Source organism: Columba livia, chromosome 6, assembly GCF_036013475.1.
Source record: "Columba livia isolate bColLiv1 breed racing homer chromosome 6, bColLiv1.pat.W.v2, whole genome shotgun sequence".
In the NCBI taxonomy this organism is placed as follows: Eukaryota; Metazoa; Chordata; class Aves; order Columbiformes; family Columbidae; genus Columba; species Columba livia.
In genome coordinates this window covers 25,123,829-25,140,776 of record NC_088607.1, presented here as the reverse complement: position 1 = coordinate 25,140,776, position 16,948 = coordinate 25,123,829, and the positions used below count along the sequence as shown (strand labels likewise).

The 16,948-nt window shown below is 36.0% G+C and overlaps 1 protein-coding gene across 35 annotated transcripts in view; it reads left to right on the top strand.

The window, feature by feature from the left end:
* Positions 1-16,948, top strand: part of KCNMA1 (potassium calcium-activated channel subfamily M alpha 1) — a 480,013-nt gene that overhangs the window by 156,908 nt on the left and 306,157 nt on the right. The gene's annotated exons all lie outside the window — the stretch shown is intronic.

The following is a 16,948-nucleotide window of genomic DNA, read 5'->3' as shown; positions in this document are numbered from 1 at the left end:
AGAATGTTGTCTGAGTAGATATCTTAGGTGGTGTTAGTAGTTGTCAGGTCATTGAAAAATAAAAAGTAGTTCCTGATTTAATAATGGAAGTGTTTCTCCAGAGACACAGCAGCTGACTTAAAAGTATTGGTGCCTGAGTAGCAAATACTGCCAATGTTTTCTAGTAAGCAGAGGCATTCAATTTCTTCTAAGTTAGCAGTTATAAAATATGTAAGGTAAATTCTAAGTGTGCTGCATCTTGACTTTTGTTTTAAGCTTTGCTGTAATTGCATGAATTTGGTCTGCAAGGATTGATGTCTCTAGTGGCTCACATGAGGAAGTTGTCACTGGCAGTAGCACGGGAATAGTTGTCATCTGTAGAACTGTATCTGAATATGCAAGAAGTACAATTCCTGTCACTCAACTGGGATTCAGCCGATTCACTTTCTTTTAATGTTTCACGCTAGCTATTTGAAGCTATTGAATTTAGACAGTTCTAAATTAAATACCAATCATGTTTATATTGTTAACACACAGTAGAGCCACTTCCAGCTTCCAAAATGACATGTTTACCTAGGTCTGTTTTTAAGAGGAAAAGGAAGTCTTCATTTGTACCTTAATTTGGTGCACAGGACAGCAACAGCAGTTGGAAAGCAAAATCGGTATGCAGGAATTCCAAATTGACAATGTTAACATCTCTAAATTATTAACTTAAAATACTGTAGTTTGCGTGTATTATGTTTATATACTAAAGGAATAAAAAAAGAAATCCCCCAACTCAGCTTTCCTGATCATTTAAGTTGTGATAATGATTAAAGGAAACCAAATCTAAACCAAAAAATCTCAATATTTTTGGTATTATACAAGTCCATCTTCAACTACTAAAATGTGTCTCAGCAGAAAGTATGTTCATTTCATTTGGATGTTAGTGGTTACCTGTTGTTCCTTCAGTGTTGTTAGAATTTCTACACATCAGATCAAAACCTAACCTACTTCAGATGGGAAGCAGATGTAAGTGCAATGTCTTTTCTGATATATATTTATAAAATTTTGAGGAGTTTTCAGTTGTGCAGGTTTCTGAGAATATGTTTTACAGTGCTTAACAAAAAAAGCGCTAGAATGGGCTTCCATTTCAGAAGTTGTATCTGCACAAAATATTGAAGCCCCCCTCAACGATCAAGGGAGAATACTCAGAATGTAATCCACCAAATTAAGTATTTGTTGGGGTGCTGTTAGGAGATAATGGCACGATCATGAATTGAATCTGTGAATTGTCTCATGATCCAACAATAAGTACTCCACTCTTTTTGTGAAGGTAATGTATTACTTCACTTCAAATTTTCATTAAAAATAAAGTATTTTTAAGAGACTAGAACAGAGGTTGAGCTGTCCGGGAACAGATACAGGGGTTTTTCTTGTGTACAGTCTAACTAATTAACCCTGCTGTGTCCTTAGGTCTCTTGCAACTGTGAAACATCCTTTTATACCCCTGCTGCTAGTTGTCAAATAATGACTAAACTGGTGCTTAAAGAAAAGAATAAAGATGTCCTTACATCCACTATGTCACTGGAATGATTGATTTAATTTATTTTAATATATTTATAAGCAGTGCTCTAAAATATGTCTGTTAGTCCTTGGTAATTGACATGATAGCTGAACAACTGGCATGAAGTAGATGTTCAAATCAATATATTCTAGCTGCCTTGGGGATCCTGCTTGTTGTGATGTCCATGCCTTGTCCTACTTCATCCGTTAAACTGCTCCCTCAATGGTCTACCAAAGCCTGTTGCACTGTGTTTTGAAATCTGCTTTTGCCAGCCAAATAGAAAGTTTCCATTGAGAGGAGCAGTAGCTGAAATCAAAGAGGATGAGCCTGGGAGCAGTAAATCCTGTGTTGTTTTGTGCAGTTTAGTAAGTATCTCTGGCGCAGATCACTTTATTAAAGCAACATCTGTTACAAGCACAGTACTTGGATTAGGGTTGACAGCCATTTGCAGCCAAATGAACTCTTAAAAATAGAAAATATTTAAATTTGACAAGGATTAGTGTTTTATTGGCTTGCTAAATTCTTAAGGCTTACAAGTAGCACTTCCTATGGATATTTTATATAGATGCTCTTTATTGTAATGTGTGATCTGCATCATCAGTTTTCTCAGCTTACCTTATAAATTTGCTTAGTTTTATATATGTATGTTCTCTATCATGATGTTCAGGCATAAGATGGCAATATTTTTCCCATTGGGGAATAGCTTAAAAAATATCAGCTGAGAGCCAAGAGGAGTTCTGTTTGTTCGGACACTTCTACCAGATCTACTGTCATTGGCACATCTATATCCAAGCAAGAGTTCTGAGATTGCTTAGGAAAACAGAAGCAGAATAAGGCCTCAATAAGTGTTGTGTTGGATGTGCTCCTGTACAGTTAATATAGTTGTCCTCCAGGCTTTTAAGCCTTAACCCTATAAACCAGTGTAACCCAAATTTAATAGATTCCTGTCCTCAGAACAAACTCTTGGTTGCCTAGTCAGATATTGAAGCCTTAGTGTGGATCCTGGAAACTTCAAGATCCTTTTCCTGAACCAGTTCCTTGCTTGAATTATGCTGTATTCAAAATTGCAGATTAAATCAGATGTTAATTAACTACTCTCATTGATGTAATGAGTATTCAGTAGTTAAATAATGTAGAGTCATAGAATCATTTGGTTGGTAAAGACCTTTAAGATCATCAAATCCAACTGTTAATCTAACATTGCCAAGTCCACCACTAAACTGTGTCCCCAGAAACCTCATCTAAAAGTGTTTTAAACACCTCCAGGGATGGTGACTCTACCATTTCCCTGAGCAGCATTCCAATGTTCGTGAAAAAAAGTTCCCTAATATCCAATCTGAACCTTTCCTGGCACAATTTGAGGCCATTTCCTCTCATCCTATTGCTTGTTATTTGTGAGAAGACACTGATACCCTCTTCTCTACAACCTCCTTTTAGATAGTTGTAGAAAGTGGAAAGGTCTCCCCTCAGCCTCCTTTTCTTCAGGCCTGCAGCATTTCATACGGTTGTTGTGACCTAAGTGCAGGACCCAGCACTTGGACTTGTTAAACTTCATACAATTGTCCTCAAGTCAACAATCCAGCTGGTCCAGATCCCTCTGTAGAACCTTACTACCCTCAAGCAAGTAAACTTTCCCACCCAACCTGGTGTTGTCTGCAGACTTACTGAGGTTATATATATATAATTTTAGAATAAAATATATAGTATTATCTCCTTTTTTTTTTTTTTTTTTTTACTCTGTGCATTCTAGATTATGAAAATCTGTGCAATAAGCCCTTTTTTTCTCAGAATTTTCTAATGAACAAGTTCATATCTTGAACTTTTTCTGGATCCTGGATTACAATTTCTGTTATCTTAAAAAACGTAGCTGCTTTTTTTTTTTTTCTTCTCCCCTGCCCCGCGCCCCCCCCATTCCTTCTGGTTATGTTTACTTTAGCTGTGCAGCAGCACAAGATTATTGTGTATGAAGACAACATGGTATGTGCCTAGAATTAGATAAAAGTATAAGCATCCAGTAATTTTGAATTATTTTGTTCCTCTGCTCTGAGATGGCTTCTCCCAGTAGGTTCTAGTAGTTTCATATTGTGCTAACATCTGATTTGAAGCCTGTGGAGCATTTGTGTGATTACTTTAGCACATTATTAAGAACTGGAAAGAGGGCAAGCAGCATTCTATGAATCAGTGTTTTGAACTGGTTATAGGAGGCATAATGGTACCAAGGTGCTGACCTCCAGTTGAATTGTGAAAAAAATCATATGCTGAACTTGAAGTTTACATATAAACAGTCAAGTGAGTTTAAAGGTTCTAACAAGAACTGTGTGAAACCACATAGTCTCAGTTTTTTCAATTCTATCACTGCAGTTTGGGCTACTATATTCCTGACAGAGGAAAAAAGAATATGGAGAGAAGAGCTCAAGAACTGGGAAACTGAGAATAATGGGGCCGAAGCCTGATACAAAAGGGAGTTTGGCATCTGGACTGAGGGCTGTGGCCTTGTGAACTAGGCTTGTCCTCAACCTCAGATCCCTGTTGAAGATGTAAAGACAGAAGCTTTGACTTGTGGCACAGGTCAACGTGGTAAAAGGACAACTTGGCTGAAATCGGACGGATTAGGAAATAATGAAGGGTGGGCCCTTTCACAGCTGAATTGTTTCTCCATGATAATTGTGACACATTCCCTCAGTATCTTCTGCTTCTTAATAGCCAAATAATAGGCTGAATCATGAATTAATCTAAGTTCTACTGAAGGGAAGCCCCAGAAGAGAACTTGGCTTAACACCTTCCAAAATTGACAAGGGAACAGTATGGAATATATAGCTTATGTAACAATAAAATCTTTTAATTATACACTTGTTTCAGCAGATGGATGTGCTATTTTGGGACTGAATAACAACTGAACCTTCACTCTAGTAACTTGGTTCATGGAAAAAAGCTTTTACAGTGATGGCAATCTGGACAAATGTGCTGTAGCTTCAAGGAGCTAATGCAGCTGGTGGAGGCAGAGCTCAGTGCGGGCTGGCAGCCTGCTGTGCTCCAAGCCCACACCTTTTTGTGTGACTCACTTTTTGTTCCTGCTCAGGCTCAAAGCCCAAGGCAAAGCATTGATCTGATCATGCAGTAGGAGTGGACAGAGTAGTTTTTTTCTGTTTTTATCTATACATCTAAAATACGAGACAAATGATCAAATATAAGAAAATCCGCCCATGTACAAGACTTGGGTGGAAAACCTACACACACGTAGAAATATTTGGTTGTATCATAAACCTAGCTAGAATGACTTTAGACAGTGTCACTCACATCTGTCCTCAGTCTTGCTCAGTTTTACTAATGAAAAACAACAGTACCCTTTTGAAGTTGTCTGCAAATTGCAATGACATTTGCACTGTAAAATATCCAATTATTTTTTATCTAATCTAGATACTGGTTTAATCCCTGTATCTTACTACTTTAGTTTTTTTAATAAAGTTTAATATCTTTGAATATGCTAAGTTGCAGTATCAAATTTTGTTTTGGGAAAGGAAGATATCAAGTTGAAACAAGGTTTGTATTATAAATTGAGAAAGTTCATCATTTATCTTTCTTTATCTGTGGCATTCACTTAAGTTTTCTCATACAGCTTCAGTGGTGCATACTAGTTCAAGGCTGTGTTCTGTAAGCAGCAATGCAATAAAACCAAGATAACATGAGATAGTATTCAGTGTCTTAAACGTAGATGCAACCCCCGTAAAAGAGTTAAGTGAATTCTCTAAACAGTTAAATGAATTCACTAGTCTGAAAGTTATTACCCTACATCCTACACTTCTGCTGTTGTTTAACTGTAGCCTGAAGAGTTATGTAATGGCAGTCCTATCGCTTATTTGATGCTTCAATTGGTTTGGAATTCTACACAACTGAGTGACTTCTAAACAACAACTAACCTAGCAGAATGAAATGACATTCTCATAAGATGACAGACATGTTTGTAGAATATATTTTTCTCTGGAAAAACAAAATGAAGCTAAAAATTAAATTCAAAGTTCTGTATTCCTAAAAAAAATGTTTTCTTCTTTGATTTTCTCAAAGGAAAAAAATCTTTGCAAAAAAATGAAGAAGGTCTTCCAAAAGAAAGTATTAATGAAGTTAACCAGGAGGCTATCACAAAAACGTAATTTGTTGTGGTTTAATTTATCTATTACAATGAATAATCATGTTATACTGAAAAAATGTGTTGGTGTTTCAGTTTTGTGAATATTATAACATTTGCATGTACAAAGCAGCTTTCCCTTAATATTCAGGTTGTCAGTGATGTGCAGCCACCTCTGGCAGCTAGTGAGTTCACAAGGCAATACTAAGTATCTGACAAGGATGATAAGAGAAAGAGCACAATTATTCACAGGAGAAATTTTTCAGGACACCTTGTCCTGAAAGGTGTCAACACCTTGTTCTGCGTGGAAAATGGCATTAGCTCTTTCATGACAGCAAGCAATCATCATGTAAAGTAATATATTTTCTAGAAAGAAGAGACCTACCTTCAAAGTTTACAAGAATGGAGGAATTCTCTTCAAATGGAGAAGAGCTATTTGTACTTTAGTGGCAAATTCAATGAAGAATTCTATAAATAATTATAAAAATATTATATCCTATAATAAAATTAATTCTTGCTTTCTTAACATTACAGGTAGTAATATCTTTCTACCTACATAATGCAAGGGGGAAAAAAAAAATAAAAATGCAGCTTTGCATTGAATTATGAAAAAATTTAAGAAGACCACCACTTACTAATCATGATGGAGTAGCTGTATACAATAAATCTGCTGACTTGGGCAGATTTCAAAATGTATCAACTTTTTATAGAATTATTTAATTAGCTGTGCACTGTACATTATAATATTTTGCTATCTTCTGATACATCATATTTCCTGTAGGTAAAATGTAGTAACCCAGACAATTTTGAGAAAGAAATTTTATTTCCCTAAAGGTAGAAATGTGGATAATCCACAACCTCAAATTATCCAAATTGGTGAGAGATGTCCTCTTGATAACATTTTCCTTTGGGCACGTACATGTCCATATGATGTATGTCATTGATGTATTAAATGGCTTTTCCAGATAATATCCTGCTTATCCGTATCAACGTGTTAATTTCAGTAGAGGCGGTTTTTCTAGTTCTATTTATAGAAAGCATCCAAATCATGTTCTGATGGGCTATTAATGCCATATTGATTTTGCAAAAGTGATTTTTTTCATGACTCCTCACTTCATGGAGTTTTAGGGATCATTTTCCACAGACAGTTGGGTGTCATAAGTTCATAAATTTGGTTCCCTGATTATTCTCATAAATGTCCACAACTGGAAGACATGCCACCTTGGAAGAACTAAGAACAGTTCATCACCTTATGTGGATGAGAAGAAATTGCCTCAAGTTGTGCTAGGGGAGTTTTAGATTGGATATGAGGAAAGCTTTCTTCACAGAAAGTGTTGTTAGACATTTGAACAGGCTGCCCAGGGAAGTGGTTGAATCACCATCTTTGGAGGTATTTAAAAGATGTGTAGATGTGGTTCTTGGGGATGTAGTTTAGTGCCAGAGTTAGGTTAATGGTTGAACTCTATGATCTTAAAGATCTTTTCCAACCAAATGATTCTACAGTTCTATGATCTTTTAATACTTCTCTGTAAGAGATGAAGAATTTGCCAGGTTTCTGCAGCCTTATTAGAACTCAATATTAGGAAATAATTTCAGATACCTAATTACCCATCATTTACCTTTCCTTATACTGTCATTTCTTTCATTCTGTAGACCCTACAAGATATGGGTAGTCCTTCTGCTGTTGTCCTTATGTTCTGCAGTTAAAAAATACTGTCTTTTCATATAAGTAAAGAAACTTAGAATTGTACTGGTTTTGGTAGGAAATACAAATAAAAACCTTTTCTTTCAGTTTAGGTTTTCAAAAGTTGCATTTAAATACATTTGAAACACTCCCAAAATATTTTAATATTATTTGTTAAAGTCTTAATTAAAAGTTTGAGATATATTTCAGAATTGTTAAAATACCTTAGGGTTTTTTCCATCTCAGTTTCAAAACTTTTTCATGATACTATGTGCAGCTTTTAGAAATTAAAATCTATATATCATAGAATCATGTTGTTTGGAAAAGACCTTTAAGATCAAGTCCAGTTGCTAACCTAGCACTGCCACAACAACCTCTAAACCATGTCCCTAAGCATCACATCTACAACAGTTTTGCAAACGTTACACAGTAAGATCTTTGGATTGTAACAGTGTCTTTTATGTGGTTACTTTCTTTCTTTGCCAAGTTTTTGATATGTAATGATTCACAAACAAATCGATTGTCTATTTTTTCTTGGTTTGTTTGCATTGAAAATTAGAATTAATCTAATGAGAAACCAAAGGACTGCATAAAAAGAAAAGACATTTCACCTTTCTGTTTATTGAATATGATATGAAAAATGTTTAAATGTTCAATGCATTAAATCTCCTTGAAGATGGATTTTGTCAGTGTGTTTAACTCACTTTGTAATTAGAGCATTGGTTGGAAGCTCATTTCTTACTTAGAGCTGTTTTTTATTTGGCTTAGGAGGCAAAAACTGTCATAACTTGTGGTTCATTATTTGCTTTCCATGTACTATGAAGAAGGCACTTAGATAAAGCTCTCTAAAATCCTTGATAGGCTGTATCCTGTTCTTGTTATCCTGTTTGGAGAATGCATACCATAGCTTGAAATATGGAAGAAGTGTTGTGGAGGAAATTTTAGTTAGATGTTGATTTTTAAAGCTGATTTTTTGGATTTAAGCAGAACTTTCTATACTGTCTCTCACAGTCTCCTTCTGGACAAAAAGTCCAGCATGCAGCTAGACAAGTCCATAGTATCTTAGGTGAGAAACTGTCTGATTGTTCAGGCTCAAAGAGTTATAGTAAATGGGGTTATATCAGACTGGTGGCCAGTCATGAGTGGGATTGCCCAGGTCTTAATTTTAGGGCCAGCACTCTCTAATGTTTTAATAAATCATCTGGATGCAGAAATTGAATGTATATTAAGCAAGTTTGCCAATGGTACTAAACTAGGAGGAGCTGTGGACTCCCTCTAGGGTAGAGAGGCCTTACACAGAGAGATCTGAATACACTAGAGAGCTGGTTAATAACAAAATGTATGTAATTTAACAAGAGCAAGAGCTGAATTCTCCCTCTGGAATGGGTAACCCTAGTTATACATACTAACTGGGGGACAAGAGGCTAGAGTGCAGCCCTGCAGAAAGAGATCTGGGAGTTTGAATTGATGGTGAGTTAAATATGAGTCAATAGTGTGCCTGGCAGCCAAAAGGGCCAACATGGGTCCTGGTGTACATCAAGGACAGCACAGCTAGCTGTTTGAGGGAGGTGACTGTCCCACTCTGCATTGCACTGGTGTGACCCAGCCTCAAGTACTGTGAACAGTTTTGGTGTCCTCAATACAACAAGGATATCAGACTATTAGAGTGTGTTCAGTGGAGGGAGACCATGACAGTGAAAGGTCTCAAGGACAAGACCTAGGAGAAGAGGCCAAGGTCACTTGGTTTCTTCAGCGTGGAGAAGGGAAGGCCGAGGGGTGACGTCGCAGTCTGCAACTTCCTCAAGAGGGACGCTGGAGGAGGAGGTGTTGATCTCCTCTCTCTGGTGACCAGTGGCAGGGCACAAGGAAATGGAGTAAGCTGCATCAGGGGAGTCTGGGTTGGACATTGGGGAGAGGTTCTTCACTGAGAGGGTGGTTGATCACTGGAACAGGCTCTCCAGGGAAGTGGTCACAGCACCAAGCCTGTCAGAGTTCAAGGAGCTTCTGGATGATGCTCTTAGTCATCTGATTTACTAGTAGTCCTCTAAGGAGCAGGAAGTTGGACTCCTTCTGAGTCCTTATGAGTCCATTCTAACTTGAGATACTCTATGATGTCCAGATAATTCCATATTTAGTATATTCCCAGATTAAATGTACTAAAGATTTTTCCAGATAGCCTATTCTGACAGTTTTGTTTTAGAAAACCTCACTGTTAAAATCAGGCTATATTCTTTGTCATTGATATGTGGTTTTGGCATGAGAAGAATACTCTTGCAGCCTTTCTAGGCAAATAAGGCATCTTTATTTTCTGTAATATGCAATTAGATAATTTTTCCAGTACTTAGGGTGCTTTGTAACTTGAGATATTTCTATGGTCTCTTGTCCTTTCCAAAACATTTTAGCTCTTCTTTAAAGAAGCTTCTGTTCTACTGAAACTTAGTGTCAGTCTACACTTGTTGTTAATCACAAAATATAGAATTGTGCCTGGAATTATGCTTGGGTGCATAAGCAAGCACTGTCTACAGGTATTGATTAATGAGAAGTCTTATCTGTGAATTAATGTTGCTTAAGAAATTAAGCATAACTAAACTGTCCGTAATGTTTTTTTTGGGGGAGTTTCCAAATGAATTACCTCCATAGGAATTGAGCTGTAGGAAGAGTATGTTTGTCTTTATTTTTTCAGCTTGAATATTTGGCATCAGCATTCATTACAATAAATCTAAATTATTTTCATTTTGTCACAATACTGCAAGGGAAGGCAACATTACAGTGTCACCTGTCTATTGGTCAGATAGATTTGTGTTAAAAGTCAGTTGAATGGAAATGTCCTGAGTTTCATCTATACTTTCTAAACTGGCTAGCTATGAATTTTATATTGCCTGGAATGGGTATTTTTCATGTGTATCATTATTAATGAAGCTTGTTTAAATATCTAACTCTTTTAACTTAAAAAGTGCATGAGAAGTGGAAAACTGTGGTATTTTATATTATTTTTAAAAAGGAAATGAACTCCCAGTTGTTTGGTTGGTAATTCTAGACAGCTCCACTGAAAGTGGTTTACAATCCTTAAGCATGCTAACGACAAGCTGACAGGGACTGTTCCTGTCAGAAACTTTCTGCAAAGACCTTAACTTTGACTGCTTGGGAAGAGCTTTCAGTACTTAATGGGAAACTCTCAAAAACAGGAATTAAATACAGTGCAGTTAGTTCTACTTTTCTGGTGTATAAATCATGTCAAAGACCAAAAGCACCTGATAAAGCCTAGTACCTCAGTTTTTTTCTTTTCTCGTCTTCATTACAGCAGCTTAATTTTCCAAGGACCCAGAACTCCCAAACAATAAACTTTGGCTTTTATTTTTTTTGGTTATGATTGATGGTAGCACTATAAGTTACAATTTTTCCTTGTTAGATGTCAATGAAGCAGGGCACCAACAGCAGCCCATTGACAAACCTGTTTTTTTCATACAAAAAAAAGTCATTTGAATGTTAGAGTAATTGTTAAAATCCACTTTTGAGTATTTATATTGTGTTATGTTTACAAGAGAAAATATCCATCCCTTTTCATGCAGTACAACCAATATCTAGGAATAATAAAAACAGAAAATAGAGATCTGGCTATCACAGACTAATGGCAAGAATATTTATACAGAATAGTATTTGTCCTTCCTAATGGATCTATACCTGAATTTCTTATTCAGAAAACAAACCACTACCAACAGCACAACAAAATCCCAAACCCATGCAAACAAACCCCACCAACCTAATTCAATTTAATTTGTTTCCTGATCTGTAAAAACTAATAAGGTTTGGGATTCTAATACATGCAACAAGAAAACCTCCACAAAATGTGTATGGCTGTAAAATATCTGTATATCCAAAAATCTTAAAACACTTGTTAGCATAGCAAACTACTAAAAATTTGTGTGGCATTCTTTATTTATACACAAATAACATGATGTTCAAAGGGACTGAGATACAATTGAAGTTCATAACTTTTATTTGTGCCATTTTTTGTATTTGATTCTTGGGAGTCTGGAGGGCAGCCTACCTTTCTTCTCATTTCTGCTTAGTTCAGGTAAGACAGCTTAACCAATTTTGTAAAATCATGTCTGAATGCCAGCGTCACAGAAATCTTACTTTCCCTTCCTTCACAGTCTACTTTAGCCAAACTTAGCTGGCAAGTGGATTTTGCAAAGTCTAGAGATATGCCTCAATCAGCATTACTTTTTCTGGGTCAGAATGGTTTTGTTTGCGGTACTGCATATATAGCTTTTTGTGTATAGATTACTTTAATCAGATTTGCATGAGTTTGGCAAGCTTTTGATAAGCAGAATGTATATACCAAGTATATACAGCTACCTGTGAGGAGGATTGGTCATTAGTTTCACCGATGTTGAGGAGGCAGAGACAACTTCTTTTGTTTGTTTTTCAATAAATAGGAAGTAGTTGGTCTGATGGCGCAGATTCTAACTGGAAAACATAGCACTGAGGTGATTTCATTAATATTTAGCTTCACTTTGATTTGATGGAAGGGAATGGTAGAAGGGATTTGTTTCAAATGACTGACAACTTCAAGATGTTGATTTGAAACTGAAGTAAGCACATGGGAGTCTCCAAGTATGAACAATGGAGAAAAATTTACTGTGGAAGATGCAAATGAAGTTGACAAGGCTCCGTTCACAGGGCAATCTTTGCTACTTGGTTTGACAGCAATGTCCCCGAGCTCCCACTGAGACAGCAAAAACTCCCAATATAGTAAGCCCTGTCAATTTAAATACAGCATTGGGTTATTTTGCATCCTTTTACAGCATCCAGACACAGCAGCTGACACAATACATTTCATTATATAGATCTGATGTTCTTTGCATGATGTGCAAAAAGGCACTTGGCATTCAAAACTTATTCATAAGTCTAGGCTCCTAGTTCTGTTCTGCACATGGACATTTTATTTCAATTTGTGACAAAGGAAATCTTCACAGATATTTACTGTGACTCATAGTTTTGTATTGACAAAGATCTTTGGTGATGTTTGTACTTATGTACCTATTTGATGTCAGGAAGCTAGATGTAGATATCACACTATTTTGCATCCCTTTTCTTCCTTGTTAGGTGAATGTAATTCTAGAGAAGGCCATGAAATTGACATCTGAGAAGACTGAAGACCTCATATCACAGTACAAATGTAATAAGGACACTGGCAGTGTATGCTGCCCAGTAACTGTTTCCAACCTACTCTGGCTAATTTTCATGATTTGTGAGGTGTGAGGATGCTAGCAAAAGATTGAGTACTAATACTTAATCAAAGATTAGATGCAGATGCTTGCTGTATTCTACCAAAACAGCTTCATTTCCCATCATTCATTTGCTTCATTCTTAAGAACTGAGTGAAAATTGTGAAGGTGGAATACTAGGTGGGAAGTTTCTCAATTTCAGGTTTGTTTTTTTTTTTCAGAGCTGTTGAATCAGTAGTAGACGACGAACTCCTTTTGCAATAGCAGATTAATAAAGTTGTCCATTTAATCTTATTCTATATTCCTCTTAACTTTTGTAACTGGTCATTTGGAATGACCAGTATCTTTAAACATGGCTTTACTGGGATCAATTAACTCTTTGCATTGGTTGCAAATTCAAAAACGTTTATTTATTCCTAAGCTTACTTCTTTCTCTCCCCTCCTGTGTTCCCTTTGGTTTTTGAATTTTATTACACTTAAATATTGAATCCGTCTGTCATGTTCTAGCAGACTTTTAATTACATCCAAGTTGTAGATGCTTGACAAACTATCTTAATGTAATGGGAAACCTAAAATATTCAGTGAACTTTGTGCCACAGTGGTAGGCAGATGAGTGTAACAAACCATAAAATGAATTACATTGCCTAGTGTGAATAGGCAGAAACTTGGTGAAAATAAACTTTGTAACTGGATATGTTCTGTGGACTAATATCAAATTAGAATTTTAAGGAGACATTTAAGGGATTGAGCATCTGCTGAATACAAGTAATTTGAATTATCCATGGACAACTCTTAAAGCCCTCACCAAGTTATTATTTGCATGTCGGAGCTTGCAATGCATGGAATCACGAGATGCTTGTGCCAGCATTATGAATTTTCCTTAATGTTGTAATATACTGAAAGCAAAGAAACATATTTCTTTGTGATTCCTATATTCTCCTCCCTCTTTTATTCCATTCTGCTAGAGACTGACAATAGGTTTCTGTGATTTTTGAATCCAGTATATAGAATAAAGATATGTCCAATGTAACACCAATATTTGTACAATATGCTCAAAGGGTAAAGCACTGCCTCAAGTGAAGGCAGGAATATGAGTTGATTGAATGAGATTTAACGTAATTTGCTTTCTTCATATACTGGCCAGGAAATTTAAAAATCAAAGATTGCTGCAGTTTGTACTTCCCAAATCGTGGAGCTGTATCTCAACAGACCACACTTCTTTCATCCATGAATTCTGACTAGTGAAGAACATAGTGTTTATACTAGATTTCCAGTGACATCATATGGGCAGAACAGGTGGTTGTTAGACGTAATGAAATGTTTATTGGGCTTTCTATTGTGTGAATGATTTCTAGGCTTTGCTAGATAGATGGATTTCAGCTTACCTTGAGGTTTAAAAACTCCTGAACTGACAACAGTGGTGTTAACACCTTTGGCAATGCCAGCCTCCTCACAAGTATGAGGAAAAAAAGCCTAAGAAATTTAAGTATTTAAAAATGAAAATACTAATTAGGGGGTCTTTATTTCTACCTTTACTTATGGTCATCTTGTTGAAATACTGAAATTCCAAGTATGTATGTGATTAACATTTGCAGGTCTCTCTCAGTTTCTCTTCGGATTCTGTCTGTACTGTTTTCATGAAGAGAGCCATCAATGCTTTCTATAGAACTTGGTACTTTGGGACTCAGCCATTTCCTTGTTTTTCCGATGAATTTTGCTGTGAGGATCACAGTTATTCTGCTTGGACTTTGAAAAAGTCTACCAGCATAGGGAATTAAAGCCTTCTATGAAACTTTTGGCACATTTATTTTGGGGAAGTAGGTTGTTGTTTGACATTTATATATTTATTGGTGGTAAAGGTCCTTTATGAACTAGTAGATGGAAAGGTAAATTGTCTTTCATTTTTTCAAGTATTTAGGCATTTGAGACCTATTTATTTCCCTCAAAGTTATATGCTTCTGGAAATCCTAGTCGTTTTTCTACTGAAGTCCAATTTCATACGTATGTATATACATGGGGGGATTTTCTGTGTGTATAAATGTTTGGTATTCAGTTTATAATTAAACTTATCCTTTATAATTTTAAAAATCCGTGCATTAGCTAATAGTCTCTAAATTAAGTGATATTTCAATATTTTTTATAGGTTTAAAATTCAGAGGGAGTCTTTAACCAGTTTTACTTGGAAATATTCCCTGTTTTGCGCCCAGGAAGTAAGCTGTTATGAATAAGAAAATGATTATTTATTTTGCATAAGTTTTTCTATATAAGGTTATGCCAAAACAGGAACTAAGAGTTCCCTTGCCAGTGTGCTTCTAGCTCACCACATCGCATTAATGTTCAAACAAGATGCTTCAGGAGTACAGTGGAGATGATTTTTAGTGATAAAATGACTAAAGTAACTTGTCAAAGTGGAACATAACACCAGGATTCAAGGTACTGTACTTTCATTACTATTAAGAGGAGGTTTTTTAAAAGGAACTACTGGCAACTTGTTGGAGTAAGAAGGATAGAATTGAATCCTCTTTTTTTTTTTTTTTTTTTTTTTTTAAATTTACTTGGGCTGAATTTACTAAAATGCATATTCATGTATTCACTGAAAATATAGTAATTAGTAACATAAAGGTTTGTTTTAAAAGTAATTTTTGTTTTCCTGCATTGCTTGTTATATCGTCATTGTCCTACTGCATGGAGCATGAAAGATAGAACTGACTGGAAGGAGAATCAGCCTGAGACAGCACTAAATATAAAACGAAATCTGTCCAAAATGATGATTTAAGTTTAGGGAGCTTCTTGGTCTATGATCAATATTGTTAGTAAATATATGTGTGTTTTCTAAAGATGCACATATTTTAGCATAATAGCTTCCTAAAAATAAGACTCCTTATTACTGTACTTAGAAGATACGCCTCAGGTCAGAGTCATATGTGGAGGCACATGGGGTAATCTCTTCATTGTTTTGTGACTAAATTGTTTGTTGACTGATTTAATTTGCAATGATGCTCCACGAATCTTCCTAAAAGACTTAATTTTTTTTTTTTTTCTTTGAAGTAGCTTCACTGCCTTGTTAAACCACACCTTGTCATGACCACACGATTACTCAAAAGAAGTATCAGACAGGTTATTGCTGTTTTCTCTGATGCATGGAGAAGTCAAGAACTGTTGTGCTAGAATCTAATCACATACTAAATTCTTTGAAATGTTGAAGGTATCCTGATAATCAATAACTATATTCTGTTTTTATCAACTCTAAGGGAAATAAAAATAATATCTAAAAAGTGCAGAATTATAGAATACTTTCAAAAGAATCAGGAAGTTTCTTCCTGCCCCAATCCACACCTTATTCTTTTTTTAGCTGGTAATATTTGCCACTCAGCCATAGCTTAGCTAACCAGACATAATGAACTTCCTAACACATTTTGTGGAAGACAGTGAACCAGACAGATAAACAAAGAAATGGCAAGTTAGTAGAACAGCAGCTGCAAGAGGCCATATTCATTAGTTCTTTAAAGCCTGAAGCTCTTCTGGGCATCGCTTTCCCACAAAGCAATATTTCTTTTCCAGTGCACTCTCATGTTTCACTCTAACCTATATAGCAGGATTTATTTCTGGATCATGTAAAGAGTCTTGGAAGGACCAATGCTGAGCACACAGGGGTTTGAAATGAAGAGAGATCTACAGGCTGCCTAACACCCTGTTTTAATCGCTTGTGATTTATTCAAACCTCCAGGATCATTGAGTTGCTATTTTGTGGAACAGATTTTAGAAACTTTTTAGACATTAACACTGTCATTTAAAGACATTATACAATTTCTGTTACCAGATAAAATACATTTTAAAGGTACCTTTTTCCCTGAGGGTCAGTGAGAGTGCAGCTTGCATTGAATGTTCCCAAATTGTCGGAAGTACTTTGTTGCTATTGCTTTGTTCTTGGGCACCCAGATAAATGGGGTGTGATAGGCAAAAAGAAAAGCATCACAAAAAGATCAGAACAAAAGCATAAAAGAAGGAAATCCTTTAGAGGAAAGTAAATAAAATTCAAAAATTCACCTTTTTCTATGGAAGGTGCTTGTGCTTTGCTTTTATGAGGAAAGGCTGAGAGACCAGAGTTTGTTCAGCCTTGAGAAGAGAAGGCTTAGGGGAGACCTAATCATCATGTTCCAGTATTTAAAGAGTCTGCAAAGAAGATGGAGAGTCCCTTTTTACAAGGAATCAAATGGAAAAGATGAAGGGCAATGGGTACAAATTAACCCAGAGAAAATTCTGATTGAACACAAGAGGAAAACTTTTCACAGTGAGAACAATCAGCCATTAGAATAATCTCCACAGGGAAGTGGTGAATTCCCCAACATTGGACACTTTAAAGATTTGGCTGGACAGGGTGCTGG